Source organism: Rhea americana, unplaced genomic scaffold (genome assembly GCF_003343005.1).
Source record: "Rhea americana isolate MKP2758 unplaced genomic scaffold, rheAme1 scaffold_191, whole genome shotgun sequence".
In the NCBI taxonomy this organism is placed as follows: domain Eukaryota; kingdom Metazoa; phylum Chordata; class Aves; order Rheiformes; family Rheidae; genus Rhea; species Rhea americana.
The window spans coordinates 653377-669823 of record NW_028186050.1 but is presented as its reverse complement, the minus strand read 5'-3'; the positions used below and the strand labels follow the sequence as shown (position 1 = coordinate 669823).

Genomic DNA, 16447 nt, shown 5'->3' with positions numbered 1-16447 from the left:
GCTTTATTATTGTAGGGTTGGCCAGAAGGGTAGGTCAGTAACCATGAACAAATAAAAATTACCCAGACTGTGTAAACACATGCCRCTGAATGGATGAGGCTCTGTTTGGGTGCTGATGTCTTTAATAAGAGTGCTTTCAGGACAGGAGGTATCCAGAGCTGTAATCCCAGTTTTGAGTCCTCCTGTGACCCCAAGACAGCTTGCTTAGGGCTGATCCTCCAGTGAGCCCTGTCCCAAGTCCTCCCCAGAGCAATAATTCTTGACTGCCTCCAAGTTCACCAGTGCCTGCAGAATTCGTTAGCTGAGGTTTGCAAAGTGCTTTGAACATTAAACACAGTAAGAATGCCAAGTTATGTGATATTGGGTGTATTTCCTAAAGCCATGCATGTAATTAAGGGAGAATCTCAGCTTTCAGAAATCAAGGCAGCTTCTAGCCCTCCTCATTATAGGAAAAAAAAAATAGGTATCTGGAAAACAAAACTCAAGGCTTAAAAACCGGGAGGCAAATGCAAAAGAAAACAACAGTCCACAAACTTATGTTATTTTAACACTAATTGCATRGCTTTGGGGACTAAATTATAAAGTTGAGTGCTTGGGTTTGGCACTATATGAATATGCCTTAAATATTTTTAAAAAGAAAATGCATTATTTATTTTCCTGCCCATTCAATATACAAACCATTAATTCCTTATCACCACTGTCTAATGTGGAAATTTAGCAAAGCGTTTGCCCTCAGACCAGCCTATGCTTGTCTGTTTTCTTCTTTCACCTCGGCGGACGGATGTGTCCCTGGATAGGGAAGAGGCTGGGAGTTTGGGGTGCAGAGCTGGTGCTGCCGGAGGTTTCCCGCGTGAGCATCGTGTGGCCCTGGGGCTCGGGGTCCCTGGCTGCGCGGGTGGCAGCAGCCCTCGGCTCTGCAGCAGGCCGCCGAGCGCGAGATGCCTCCCTGCTTCCCTGGCTGCTGGGAGGTTTAGCTCATGGGTATTTTTAAAGCCCTCTGAACCCCCCTGACCAGAAGGAGTTATCAGAGCACCTGGTGTTCCCGCTGCAGTAACAGATCGCCACATGCACTTACGTTAGCTAGTTTGTTCAGTGCTCATCTGTTTTTGCTGCTTTGTGGCCTTATTTGAAATCACCTTATGCTCTGCTATCAGCACTGGTGTTTATTGCTGTCAAAGGACCTGTTCAAAGAAGCGGTGAAGCCAGAGCAGGATTCCTTCTGATGTCATTTTGGCTCAGGTCTCAAATATGTACTAGTAATTAAAAAAAAGAAAAAAAAAATGGAGAAAAGGGGAGGCAATGGCTTCAGGTTACAACAAGTAAGGAGCAGATCAGCTTTTTCAGACGCAGAGTGATTTCCCTCCACCTCTCCCCATGAGTACCCATAGCTGTTTGGAAGAGCTGTGGGGGCAAGGCAAGTACCTGAGCCACTTCTCAAAGAAAAYGTACCGTGAGACGCTTTGATTGCTCACTCTCTGCTTCGCTTTTATTTATTTATTTATTTATTTTTATTTTTATTTTTTTTTAATGATTGAGACACTGCAAAAACCCAGCAAGGCACAAAGCAAGAATAAGATGATGAAAATTTTCTCTCCAGCCGGCACACACTGACTGAGGGCTGTTTCGAACAGCATCAGGTTTCTTTAGCCTACTCAGAGCTTGAAAATGTGCCCTTGATTTCAGCCCACAGGAACGTGGGCTTGTGCTGTTTTATTGTCTAATGGATCTTTCACTTGATCTCCTCACACAAACACGTTGAGCATGTGCTTGGGTCACTTAGAGAAAACTGAACCCCACTCATGTTCTTACAATGTAATCCCTTAATATTGATTACTATGTTGCACAGGGGCAACAGGTAACAAAATCCATGCGGGATTCAGGCTGGCAGCTGACCGTCCCACACACGCACGGTTCAGCTGGTGAACTCTTTGCAGAGCTGGGGCTGCTTTGCCTAATTGCTTACCACTGATGTATGAAATGCATAAATACGTTGGGATAGAAATACTGGATTGCAGCAGTTGTTCACATGAAGTGAACAGATGCAGTGGAGGATTGTACTGTGGAGCGTGAGCCTCTCTAGATATATCTTATGGGCAGCTCATGTTTATCTTTTGCCAGCTTACATTAGCCCCGAGCAGGGTAACCTTTAAGCCAGTGCCCCAGGAAAGCATTTTGCAAAAGGCAAGCAAATAATTCCAAAATGTAATGGAGTTGATTTAATTCCTTTTAAAAACAGCTTTCTACAGACCAGAACAACTTGTGGATTGGATTTTGCATGCAGTTAGAGCCACATCTGCCTTCTCCTGGCATTCTTCCTGGCTCAGAGGAAGCCCTGTTCTTCTCTGTGGTTTTGGGGGACTATGCAGTACAAATTTGTAACTGAAGTCATTTGTGGTGGATATATTATATCAAAAGGCAGCTAGGAGTCTCAAGAGCTGTTGTAGCTTGAGGCTGATTTCTAAATATAATGTATCCTGAGATGATCTGAAATGCCTGAGTGTCTCCTTGGTTCAGTTTAATGGGAGCTCAAATGCTGGCGGTGTGAATCACAAGAAAAATGCACTCTCTAGTGGGAACCCATACAAACACCYGAGTCAAGATGAATGACTGGTTAATGGTATGGTTAGTACTTGGTGGCTGCTGCRCTATAAAGGGGTATTGAGTGGGGCATGGGGCAGGAGATGCCAGCTGGCTTTCTAAACTGCCTCCAAATATAGCAAGTGCAGATTTTGCACCCAGAGGGGTAGAGCTGCACATACAATACTGCTTGTACAACAACCATGCACTAGAATATGAAGGTGCAATCCAGGATATTTACAGGAAATGTGTCCCTTAAGATAACTGTATTGTGTTACTCCATCCCCCCCCCAAAAAAAAGGAGATACGCTCTCAGGTTCATCTTATGCAAAGCATTTCCCAGTTCTCTACAGTTTGATAATTAAGAGCATTTCTGTTACAGGAGCCCCACAAGAGTCCTTTGCATGAGCCTGAGATTTCTRAAAGCTGAATTCGCTGCAAAATAACTGTCTGAAGATTTTGGCATCCTCATCTTGTAGCTAGATACTCTGAGGCTGGATTTTACACAGCATTTATATTTACGGTTGCTTTGGCATGAATTTCAAACCTGAGTGCATCAATATCCCCAGGCTATCTTGAGGATCTGATCTAAGAGGCACCTTCACACCTCCCCTAAAAGGTTGGAGACTGTTTGTGCTCTTACTTCATTTAAGACCTACAGGTTTGTGATAAACTTGCACTTACAGATCACTAAGGATCCCTTACTAGCTAGTGAAAAAATGACCTTGAGTATAATGCCAAATGCTGCTCAGCATCACTATTTCCATGAGGATATCCATGGCTTGCACTTTAAAACTGTGGTTTCTTTGGGGACAAGATGGACAGAGGGATGATTATGTGTCAACATGGTAATGAAAGAAGAAATCAAAATCCATGCTGAAGGAGTTTCTATAAATGGCATTTAAGGCTGACACATTGCTGGAAGATGATGTGTTGTTGATTCAGATGYGACAGATTCGTTATTAATTATGAGCTCATTATTAGCTTTATCTAGTTCTTCTTTCAGCTCTGTTGCGTCTGTTTGTAATATTTGGATCTTCATCCAGATTTAAATTTTCACTCTCTTCTTACTCCCTTCCCTTCAATTTGGAGGGATTATGAGTTGGGATGGGGTTTGATGCTGGTTCATTCATTAACCTGGAGATGTTGAAAGCCCCCTTGCTGAGATACCTGGGGAGAGGAGTGGTGAGTCACCAGCTGACTGGTCAACTTGGCCACCCCCTATATAAAATAAAAGGTCACCGGATTTCATTCAATAATTCTTACATCAGGCCCTTCGCTTTTAGCTGATTAATTTCTATTAAAGACATCTTGGCCAGCATTTACAGCATTTACATCCATTTTGGGGGGGCAAAAGCCTTGTGTATGTATACATATACATATACATATACATATACATATACATATACATATACATATACATAAATTGTGCCACTTTTTTGTAATTTTCTGAGTAGAGCAGTCACAGGAGGGCATCCCATTAGATTTTCTCCCGTTTGAGACATTTTTAGGATAAATGTATGCTACCAGTGTTGCAAATGGAGGCTTTCTCTTTCTTCTGTCTCTCAAACTACAGCAGGTGTGATTGGGCTGGAGATTTGATGTCTAATTTATAAGTGATGTGGTTTGTATGAGAACAACCCAGTCCCTGGACATTTGAAGACTCTCATTTCTGAAGCTGCAGTCATATTTAGAGGCTGCTTTTTGAAAGTTTGGCTCCACTATCCCCAAATATTGGTTTTCATAATGTATTCTAATAGCCATAGTTGAGGTCATGGATTACAGGGATTTAAGCTGCCACCTTATAAAATGTTAGAAGAATCCAGTGGGACATTCAGAACATGAGTGAATTGGAGCCAGCTGGAAACAGAATACAGGAGGGGGATTTTCTCCTGGAGGGGTGCTAATAATTCCTGGTAAAGATCAAAATGAAGGGCAGTTGCGTTGGTTTTGGATGGCACATGGCTTTACATGAAGAGGATCTCACTTCATTCACAGCTTAACATCAGGACATTTCTTTGCTTTCTGGAGGGGGGTCCACTTTTCTTGTTCTGTTTGCCTCCTGCGGAGCGTATGTGCAGACGTATGCTCTCATTAAGACATGCCACTAGGACACAGAGGGAATTGCATGTGATGCCCAGAGACACCAGCTGAAATCAGAGCCTCACTCCCTGCCTGAGGGCTGCCTCCCTCAGAAATGCCAGGAGTGGTGGGCTGGGTGCCGCCGGGCGAGCAGAGCTCTGGGAAGATCCCGGAGGGGCTGGGGGCACCGAGCACAAGCTGGTGTAACCGTTCCCCCAAGGAGCCCAGGTGGCTGCACCATGCGCCCCAGGACATTAGACAAATGGTCTTACTAGATGGGGAGGGATGGGAAATCTATGAAGCTTGTAATAACCTGTAATCAGTAGCAGGGTGAGGAAAGGAGGAACTTTTGAATGATTTTTACATTAGCTTAAGTAAGAACATGTGAATAGATTAGATTTCTTATATCAGAATGATAGCTGGGTTTGCTGCTGCATCTCTGACATGGGCCAGGCAGGCTCCTTGGCAGCAAATACAGCAGAATGGCTGTCAGGTGTGAGCATGCATGTGGCTTGGCTAAGGAAAATTCAGGTATGCAGGATTTGATACATAAATATTCCCAGTGAACAAAGTCGAGGAGACCRGAGCACTGAGGTGTCTTCTACATTTCTTGAAATTTTGTAAAACTRCTTTTCTTACAGAGATGAGAAAGACCAAGGAATTGGGTATCTTCTTGCTGCCCACTGAACATTAAACATGAAAAACACCCCCAGTTATTACTCATTTATTTTCCTRGCCCGAGTTGTACTTTTTCTGATGAAATGAGTAACATAAGCTCACGAAGGGAGGAAGAGACTGAGTTTATCCTTGCAAGGGGGGTGAGGGAGAGGGAGCCATTCCTCAGCAGCTGCATTCCTCCAGGTTCAATCATTTTGCTTCCCTGTTACCTGGATCCCTGCTGCGCGTTGCTCATGTGTACGCARTAGACTGGCTACACCCTCTTTGCATGCAGGCTGTCTCCAGGTGCCAGGCAGATGCTCTGGCCGTGCTACATGCGCAGCTCTGAGAATGTGACCCACGAGAAGGCATTTCACTCTTCTTTTCCTCTTCCTACTCTTAGAGGTCCAGTAAGCCTGCTCTGCACCGGTGATGGCCCAGTATGGTAATACCTTAAACGTGTTACCCTGTCTGATACACTGAAATCCACCTTTGGGGCCCTACTTCTCCCATGGCCAGTTGGCTCTGAGCTGGCTGTGGCAGATAGTAGCCAAAGATCTAACGTTGCAACTCCTTTTATCCTGCACTTTTCCATAATATTCCTATGTGTTGTTAAACAGCTGTTATTGCCTGCTACAGGGAAAGTGGCCGTTCAGAAGGAACTTGCTGGAGCTCATGTTTTGCCCTCTGAAGCTTGAGGGATGTCAGGCTACCACCTAGTGTTTGCATCCAGAATATCAGGTCATGAGAGATGCTAGGGATGCTTTTCTTCTCCCTGTGTATCTTCTGTATGGCAGACACTGYTCCAAAGAGGGTCACAGAAGAGGTAAGGCCCCTCCTTCTTCTTATACTTCAGCCACTTCCCTTCAAGGACTTTAAAGCTGCACCCAGGCGTGATTCAGTGTAACTTTCCAGCAGCCCAATGAGTACATACTGTGCTCCCCCAATCTGACCAGCCCTTTTGAGGTTTATTTGCTTTTCAGGTGTATTTAGATGACCTGTTAGGTTGATTAGAGAGCAAATGCTGAACACCTGTGTGTGTATTGTGGTGACCATCAGCTTCAAAATACCTGATGATCCTTTGGGCTATGGTGGTATTGGGAGCACCAGCATCTTGTTGTTCTGCTGTAAATGTATTGCAGCCTTACTGTTAGGTAGAGCATCTGCTCCACCAGTGCATCAGACCTGAATACTTATGGAGGTTGTTGGTTTGCTTCTTACCCTGAGGTCTTTGCTTAGTGCTGTCTCTTCCTGAAGCTAGAAGATTTGCCACTTGTCTTTGCCAGAAAAGGGTCTTACTTTAAACATGTAAGTTTTTCAAAGTCACTAATATTCATATGAACTTTTCAAAGCAGTGTGGTGGTTATGGGACAAGAAGGATTTCCATTTTTGTTACAGAAGGCTTTTTGCCAATTTTTTTTAAGCCTTAAGAGAAAAATTTTTGCAGGGGCTGGGTAAGAAAATGTTCTTTATTGTTTCAACATGTCTTGGGACAAATAGAACTGGTCCTGAGGCGAGACAGTATTTAGAATTAAATTAATTTTCTTAATTATGTTATTCCAAGATACTGTTGATGCTGATGTTTCCCAGAGCATATGTGGTACTGCCAGCTGTGGGTCTCTTCTAATGAATGTTTCCTTATTCAACTGGTTGGAAATGAGACTAGATGAATGTTCCCATAATGTTCTTCCCTTTGGACAGTAAGCTGGACAGAGTATGTCCTATATGCTTGGTGCTTACTCTATGGGATGTATTTTGCAGGCTTGAATTCACCCTGGACTGTACACCAGTATATTATTATTTACTGAATGCGATGCATTAATGCCAAGTGACAAAGCTCCACCAGGCTTGATTTTACCAGCGTGTGGTCAGACACAGASCCTGCCCTCAGCAGCCTGTGCTGTGGCAAGTGGGATCTTTGCAAAAGCCTCTGGGCTGCCTCCCCTTGCTCCCATCGTGGTCACGCGACGGCMCGCGGAGGCCAGTGGAGTTGCTGTGCCCTGGCTGGGACATAGGTTCACAAAGGCTGTGACTTGGTATAGTCCCGAAGGAAGCCTGAAGATCAGAGCTGGGAYGTGAATCCGGAGCTTGTGCCTCAGCCCTGCGATTCGGGCTGTTCGATAGTTGAAGTGCAGACTGAGATCTTTGCTCGTGGCAGGCCAGAGGCAGGAGGAGGTTGCAGGGCTCCCCACTGCCTCGGAGCCCTGTCTGCTGCCACCCGTGCTCCAGGGAATGCGGTTTGCGGGGCAGCAAGAAGCCCCTGGGGCTTTGCACCACTTGCTGGTTAATCTCTGTGCTGCCCGTGTGCAGCTGGGATTCCTCAAAAGCACAACGCACTGGGGARGCTGCGGCTCTGCCAGTGTTTGGGAGAGAAAAACACCCAGGTACCTGGGGAGGGAAAAGAAGTGTCTGGAGAAGCGCGAAGAGAGGCTGGGAGGTTTCCAGGAGGCAGCTCCAGGCTTGCTAACGTATGTTCTCCCACGTGCCAAATATCTCTGTAGAAGTCTATGGTTGTAGCAGGGGCTGCTAACAGATGTGGCTTATGGCTCTATTCACCTGCAATGCGTGGATGTGGTACGAAGTGCTGCTTTGTAAATTGGATTACAGGCTCAGGAGGTTTTTTCCTTGTGTGTTGCCAAGTCCCAGCTTTTCCTTCTCTTTGCCTAGAGCAGGGAAACTGTTTTGTGGGGACAGCACAAGTCAGAAGTACAGAGGTGTTTGCCACCAGCAAGGCCCAGATCCTGACCCAGCTGCTGATGACAGTCTGGCAGGATGGAAGTGATGAGGAGGAGAGAGTTTAGCAGCCTCTGTCCAGAGGGATGCTGCTCTCTGGATGGGCATTTGCAGATTTATGGAGTTAGATAAGCATCAGGGAAGATGAATAATGATGCCACACAAGGTGATGGAAAACTGCTTCCAAGAGCATGAGTTGTAAGAGGAACACTGAAAATAATGTCAGAAAGAGTGTCTCTTCCAGCCCTGTGGGTATCTGGCAATAAAAATGTATTGATTAGCTGACATTCTCGCTAACAGATGCTAACAAAGAATGCTTGGCTGCTCTTATACTGAACTACGTCCTGTGCTTTGGAAACCCCAGGAAAGAAAATCCCAAAGCCGCGTATGCGTGTGGGCCCTGCYTGGCTTCCTCCAGCTGAGCTTTCCTCCCTGGGAGGGCAGACGGGGTCTTACTTCCCTCTTCTGCTAGTTGGCAGTGGTGATTTAGTTCCCACTTGGGCTCTCTGCATCCCGTTCTAGCTCTGCTGCGCTTCGTGGCCGGGTGGGGTGTACCAGCGCTCCCTCCCCCGGCAGGGCCTGTCCCGGCGCCCCAGCTGTCTGATCTGTCCGCRCTCGGGGTGTCGGTGTGCGTGGTCACGTCGCCACCCGACTGGCGAGCCAGCAGCTCGGGACGCTGAGGACGGGGCGAGCAGGTAACGTGCGCAGCAGGTGGAGCAGCCGCTAGCAGTGACGGTGCCGTCGGGGCCGTTCTGGAYGGGGAGATGTAAACCATGGCGCGCTTCCCCCTCTGCTGCGGCGCTGGGTCCTCTCCCAGGACTCCTCCCGCTGGTTTACCTCGGGGACCCTGCATATCCACTCTGGATGTGGACTTGCTCCCAGTGCCCATGCCTGTGTCTAAATGTTGTCTGGTTCCTGTGGGAAAGGTAGCGCACGGGAGTAAAACGCGGTGGTGAGAGCCCGTGATGGACCAGCGTGCCTTCCCCGGGCTCGCAGGTGAGGACTCCGTTTCCCTTTTCTCATMTGTCCCAGCAACTTAAGTAGGACAAAGTAAAACAGAGGGTGTTTTTTTTTTTTTCTTTAAAATATTTGATTAGTTAGTGCAGCTATAAAGCCCTGGTGTAAATATTCTGTAGTTAGAAGTTCTGTGACCTTTTTCAAAGCGAGTGAGGAACCTGCAACAGAGACAAAATTTTCTATCCTGTTTCTAAATTTTGCAGCCAAATTCTACAGTTCTTACTCAAATTAAATCCCAGCTGAAGTCAGTTTTTTTCCTTGATTGCAGGGCAACTCTGTAATGCCCATGTTGCTCAGCTGCTTTTGGAAGGATTTGGTCCAAACCCTACTGATATTAACGCCACTCTTCCAGTTGAATTCTGTAACACTTTGACTTAAATTCCTCTGCGGGATCTGTCTCCTAGATGTCTGGAGTAGAAGCCTGATCCCCATGTCAGGTGGGCTCCTGCTGTTCTGTGGACTTGATGAGAAAAGCAGTTCTTTGGGGGAAAACAAAGCTGCTTTCTTGCCAGGTGTGGATGAATTGGACAGGTAGAGCAAAGTGGCTTTTTAATGCAGAGGTGTGTGTTAGCTTAAACAAACAAACAAGAAAAAGAACAACTAAATCTGGGCATGAATTATAGCCTGCTTCAGATTTCAGCGTGTCACGTTTTGAATTGAGCTAGAGTACCTATGGCTTTTTCAAATTGCATTTGAACAAAAGTAAATACAGAGAGAAAGAAAGCAGGACAGCAAAAGCCTGCAGGAAATTCCTCTACTGTAAACAAAGTCACCTTATGATTGATGTGAATGTACAGCCCCTTGTAAACATGTCTGTTTACTTGCAGGAAACCAGAAAGAACCCACACTGGGCACTGCTGATTTTATCTAACTTTTCTTAAATGCTTTTGGCTTCCAGTAGTCACTCCAGAGAGAGCCCAGGAGCGATGGCTGCTCCCTGGAAAACTCACATCTACTGTACTTTAAAATCTGTGCCAAACACTGCAGAYGGGCAGAGCTGCATGGGAAAGATTGCTAATAGTATTTTGTGGCAATCTTGAACCTCAGCAGTGAAAGCTTATTAACGGTGACTGTGAAGCATTAATCCTTTGCGAAGGAGCTCTAATTTTCAATGCAACTAATGAGGGAATTTTATGCCTATAAAAAATGTAGTAATAACCCTGATCTGCACTGTGAAGTTCCTGTAGGCTTTCACTGAAAATTCATCGCTCTACCAAAGACTGTCAGTAATGCTGAGATTGATGAATTTTGTGTTTATGGAAAATGCTTTAATTGGTTATAGGGCTTTCTTTTTCTTTAAAAKAGAAAAAAAAAATTTGGTAGTGTCTGAGGGTGAAATCGTAGCCCTGCTGAGGTCCAAGGGAAATTGGTCACTGCCTACAGTGGTGCTGCAACTCATGGCAAACAAATCTGAATTTTTTTTGTAATGGGTATTTTGGAAAAATGATAGGGAGCCATGAACTGTCTGCTGCTGGAGGTTTTAACGCATGGCTGCTACAGAGGAACCCTGCATTAGAGACAAAGCTAATTACTTGGCTGGTGATTTGGTTTTGATCTAAGAAATCCTTGCTGCCGGTTGGCTCAAGTCTCTGTCCCAGGAGCTGAAGCCTTTCTGGGCTCCTCTCAAGACCTTGTCCTGTCTCTGCATGGGCAGGAGTCTCGCCGTATGTTAAGAGGGTTTTGCTCAATCAAGAGTTGCAGTTTTAAGGTGCTCTYGGTGCTGCAGACAATTACGTCTAGCACAGCGCATCCAAACCTGCAGAGCTGTTCCTGGGGGAGAACACTACCCCGGGAGGCTTCCCAGAGTTGTGCCTCTTGCCTGAAAAAATGCCTTGGCATAAAGCGTATTATATAGAAGGAAAATAGTGAAGGAGGTGGGTTTTTTTTTCCCCCCATTTCTGCATATGGATTTGGAATCTGAAAGGATATATTTGGATATTTTAGACTAACAATTGTTTTTGTACTATTGGCATCTGTATGTGTGCATGGATTATTTTTCAATTAGAAGTATTTACATAGGTGGGAGCATTCACAGGCGACGTTAGTATCTGAGCYGTTGCCACATTGTGTTGCGGTCCAGGAGCCAGGGTGTGAAAGMTGACTCCTCTGGCATCATTTTCTGAGGTGAGGAAAAACACAAAAGATGGAGGTGGGTGAGGTGTTCGAGTTAACAGCAGGCAGAGCCCGAGCCTCATCTAAGCYGCATGCTTAAGCACAGGCTTAATTTAAGCTTAAGAGTGGTCGCGCTAGCTTTGCTGGGACTGCTGGCAAGTTGTTTGTCAATTTTTGCAGACCTCTCAATGTACACCCCCTGATCTGTTCCCTCACCAGCTGAAAAGCCCTAATCTCTTTAGTCTTGCCTTACGTGGAARCTATTTTCTGTTCATCCTTACTACCATTTGCTGTATGTTTTCCTGAGCTGTTCTGGCCTTCCAGAGCGAATGAGCAGCACAGTGGCCAGTGGTCAAGGTTGAGCTATGGCCATAAGAGTTCTACTAATCTGTTTGCTTTCTAATAATTTCTAACATCACTTTTTTTGACTAAGGGCAAGTACTGAGCTGATGTTTTCAGAGAACTGTCAGGATTTCTGTGTCTGTTTGGTCTAGACCTGTCAAAGGGTTTATGGAGTATGGGTTTCTCCCCGTACGCGTTACATTATAGTCATTGCAAAGCCACTCAGTCTGATGCTTCCGTGCTCAGTTTGTTGAGACCTCTCTAACCTCATCACCCTCAGTTTTAGACAATCTTGAATGACTTGGAGATCAACTGTGAATGTCACCTTCCTAATCCTGCATCGTTATGGGTGAACTGCACCAAAGAGATGCCAGTACTGGTCTCTGGAACAGTTTTAGTAACAGCATTCTCCTCTGAAAAATGACCGTTTCCTTTCTTGTAACCACTTACTAACCTACGAGAGGATGTTCCTTCTCACGCCAAGACAAATAAGGCCTCTTTAGGGAGACATCTGGTTGAAAACTTAGTCCTATGCAGAGTCATCCTTAACCATGCTGTCAGAGACTCCTTCAGAGAGCTATCTGAGTCTGTGGTATCATTAGTACATATTTATCCATACATCTTAGTCTGCTCCATTAATTTGCTCAGTACAAAGACTAAGTGTAAGTACTTGAATTCCAGGATCACCAATAACTGTGTTTTAGTGAGCAGATGTCTATGATGTTCAAAGACCTAATTTCTGCTTCATGACTGAATGTGACTTTTACCCACCTTTCTGCACAGATGATCGGTCTCCCCCAACAACTATGTCTTCTGGTTTTGCAGCTTTTTTTAATGTCTCTGACCATGTTATAATTGGGGTCATCATCTTGACTGAACAGTCAAGAGACCAGTTCTAATACTTTCTATTTAGAAACAGTAACAGAAACTGTTACAGACTGAATTCAGAGAAGAACATAAAGCTCCAGCTTGGGACCCAATTTTGTTTTTAAGGAAAGTCCAAAGGCTGAATATTGGCTCTGAGAGATTTTCCAGGCACGAGGCCACACGAGCCATCTCCAGYTCCCTTCAGGGTAATGCCAGGTGTGAAATCCTGGCACTGCTGCAGTCAGAGATGTCACTAAGAGTAATGAGCTGAAAGTAAAGGGGGATTTGGGGCTAAATATTGGGAAAATTATGCATACCAGAATTAATATAGACAGCTAGACATGGTGCCTGATTAAATAGTTGTCTAGAGACAGATAGAGATTTCTTTTCCTAAAAGTTTGACTTTGATTAGACTGAAGTCAAGATCTGTAAGTGCAGCACAAGTTTGCTTTCTGTGCTGAGACAGAGCCAAGTCCTTTGGACAGCAGCACTTTGGTTCTATTGCAGGCTGTTTCAGAGGTGGCATCCTCCCTTAATTAACCAGAAATACGCTGTTTTCCAACAACCAGAGATGCAAAAGGTTTGTCAGCATCTTTAATCATGTGCTTTTTTTGCTTGTTAGGATGGARAGGACAGAACAAGAAGAGAATTTATGCCAGACTAAGAACAAACATTGCCTCATGTGGGTGGTTTCATACCTTAGAGGCCAATCCCTCAGCTTTCTGACGTCTTTGCCCCCTTCTTTATTTCTGATGGGAAAACAACCCAGAAGGATGTAAATCATGATCCAACTCTCTCCACCCCATCTRAAAGTGAGAAACTGGAGCAAAAAGGGCTGCTGCAAGCATGGAAAGAGAGTGAAAAGTAGAGACGGCAGAATGAATTTCTCCTTAATAAATTTGACGCAAAGACTGGGAGCATGTTTATAAAGCCCTAACTGAGAGTAGAGGAGGGTTTGTATCTTTGTTTTTTTAAAGTGCAAGATCAGGGCTGGYTTATTAGACCCGTGGGATTGGACAGTGCGTAGAAGGCCACCCATCTGGAAACCAGCTGATCTTTGCTGAGACTTTCTTCCCAGGCTCTGGCCCTTCTCTGACAGGGTGCTGGGGTTTTATGAGACCGACAGCAAGCCTTTTACAGACCATAACTCCTTGTCTCAACAAAAATTGCTATAAATTAGCTGGAAAAAGGACTCGAGGGGATTGTCCCAATCTGGCTTGGGGTCTCCAGTCTGAAGTCAGCAATTTTAACAGAATAATCTGAGGTTTCAAACCAATTGTGTCTGGAAACAACCTTTATGGGAAATGGGTGAGTAGGGGGTGAGCAGGAGGTGGAAAGAGACAATAAAAGGGAAGCAGGGAGTGAGAGGAGGTTATTTCTAGATGGTGAAAATATAGACTGTTTAAGTCTCTACCCCCCCCCCCCAAGATTTTTCAGGGTTTATAAAGGAAATCAGCTAGTCTGTGGTTTCCCAGGAGTCCTTATTTCCTTCAAGCTTAAGGCAATTTCTGTATAAAACTCGGAATCACAGTCTGCCTCTGAGCATCCAAAGCCCTGTAAGCATCAGAGATCTAAGTCTGGATATGAACTTTCACAATGGTTCCAGCTTTCATGATAATCTAAAACTAAGCCACCTTGGAACACTCCAGTTGTATCTGAAAGACCTGGCCTCAAAATGGTCTCTTATCCAAATAATCAATCTGGTACTAGGCTTGTGTCCCAGAGTGAATCTGCAGCAAACAGAAAATTTCTGAGCTTTCAGAAAAGCTCTGAGCTTTTTTCATTTCAGAACTGAGCAAAGAGATTATCTTGAATTATACAGTGAGCACAGTTGAGAATTGTGTCTGGTCCTCTTAGGTCTGCATGGAGTAAATCCTTTGGAATCAGTGGAGTGATGCTATAGGAGAGAAAACAACTGACTCTTCGACTCTTCCAAACAAAGAAATTAAGTACAAGCCAAAACTTTAACAACTTCTAGAAACTTTGTTCAGGGAATTTAAATAAATATTTTGATATGCTGTAGAACAAGTAGCTGTCCTATTAAAACACTAAACAGTGTTTCCAGGGAAGTAGACTGGATACTTCCTAACGAAAGCCATTTGTGCTAAAGCTTGTGTTGGAGTTTTAAAAAACAGTGATGAAATAGGGAAAAAAAACCCTATTATTTTAGCCATTTGTCAGTAAAAAGGATCATGGAACAATTTGCTAGGGATGAACATGAAAATTGTCACACCAAACTTCCGCAGCATGCTTTCACATTTTGTGGTGAACAGAGTGGCTGTGGTTGCTCAGTCASGCGATTGTGATGGGGTTTCTTCTTTCTTTCCAGGTTGGCTGAGTGGGTATGCCAAGTGGTCACGGGACAGAATGGGACCTCTTTGACTCCTTCTCTTGGAGGGAGAAGGACATCTCTGGAAAACACTATTTGTAACCTGAGATAACTGCAGGATGCTTTTCTAAGCTGGAGGAGAGGAAAAAGAGGACCAACACGTAGCACCTCACCTAGATGTTAATGGACAAGTAACGGCCACATACAGTCTGAGAGAGCAACCCACCAAAATTCAATGAACATGAAAGCACTACCTGGTCCCTCCTTACCAGAAGACAACACCAGGTAGGCTGGAGAGGGCTTTGTGTGGGGACACAAGGGGCATGCGACTAAGGGGCTGTTCTGTGGAGAGTTTTCATAGACAAAGACTACRTGAAATGACTGAACGTAGCCTGGTTTATGGAGCCCTGAGGCCAGTGYGCTGTAAGCCATAGTATGGTGTTTGCATGTGCTGAGGCCAGGGCTTGCCCTGGTATGAATCAGTTGTAACTGGGRCACATTGTGGTTTTAAAATACTTCTTTGCCCAACCATAACAGTAAAGTCCATTCTATTCTTATCTGAAAATTTCACTTGAGATTCAAATGTTGCTTGAACAGCAATATTTAATTATACCTAGGTTTAAAATCAAGCCTTAAAATCAAGCTTGGCTTACGCAGGAACAAGGGCAAAGATTCATGCCCCATCTGCAGCGTGAACCGGAAGGGTGGTACCTCCAGTCAGTGCTATCCTTGTATGACCTTCTGTGTGTTGTAGGTGTGCGAGGCTTTTGTGTATGGAAATGCCCAGGACTGTGTCTGTGCTCACTCACCCACGAGATGCAGCTGGGGAAGCAGGGATAGTAATGGACTGCAGAATTCTGAGTATGCAGAAATTGCAGCAATTTGAACGTGTAGTAAATTTCTTAAGCTATTTGCAGGAATGCTTGGGGGCCCTCAAAGCGTCGGAGAAAATAGACACTTCCAGTGTGTGAAATGTCCTGGCAGAAAGCTTAGCACGAAATTCCAGAAAACAAAACAAAACTTTCACCAACATCCACCAGCTGGAGCTGTTACTGTAGCTGCCAGTCTGTCTTGGTTCAGAAATCGTTTGCTGCTGGTTGATCTGTAACGCTGCCGTGATTGAAAGATATAGTGAAAGGGAGCTCTTTAAGTTCTCAGACCATATTACGTGTGAAAATAATGAAATATACATGGAATTAAAAAAAAATAATTGAGAATCAGTTCCTTTGCCATTTGCTAGGCATGCCACGACTCAGCTTTCTCCTGCGATAGCTAATCCTATAACTTAATCTGCCCGTGGCTGGTCCAGCTCCTACTGAAACCAATGGAAAAACTGCTGGCGGAAGCCAGATTGGGCTCATCTGGTGCCCTGCTGAAGTCTGTGGTGATACACCAAAGCAGAACAAAGGTAACGGCCCCAGACTGTAAATTCGCTGGGGCAGGGACTCTGTTTGTATGTGTTGTATGGTGCTGAAGACATTTGTCGACACTTTGCAAATAATGAATAATGCCAGTGTGAAGAGGAAATCTCTCCACTCAACCCTAGGTGTTTCTGCTGCTAAGTGTTGAAAGAGAAACACAGAGCCCTGAACTTTGAGGACTTGGCAGGTGAGGAGGAGGAAAAATCTTTGCTTCCCTTYTAAATTTAAGCTAAACCTGCATTTGTTGGATCTGGTTGAAATATTTGAGTTTTTAAATTAACTTTGTTGGTTTTGGGACGCCTTCTTTGGA

The 16447-nt window shown here is 44.8% G+C and overlaps 1 protein-coding gene across 1 annotated transcript in view; it reads left to right on the top strand.

The window, feature by feature from the left end:
• GP1BB (glycoprotein Ib platelet subunit beta) overlaps window positions 1-14761 on the top strand; it is a 41067-nt gene extending 26306 nt beyond the window's left edge. Inside the window, exon 3 of the mRNA XM_085302766.1 lies at window positions 14717-14761. The gene's annotated coding sequence lies outside the window, so the exon portion shown is untranslated. The remainder of the gene's footprint in view (window positions 1-14716) is intronic.
• Window positions 14762-16447: the final 1686 nt, after the last annotated feature.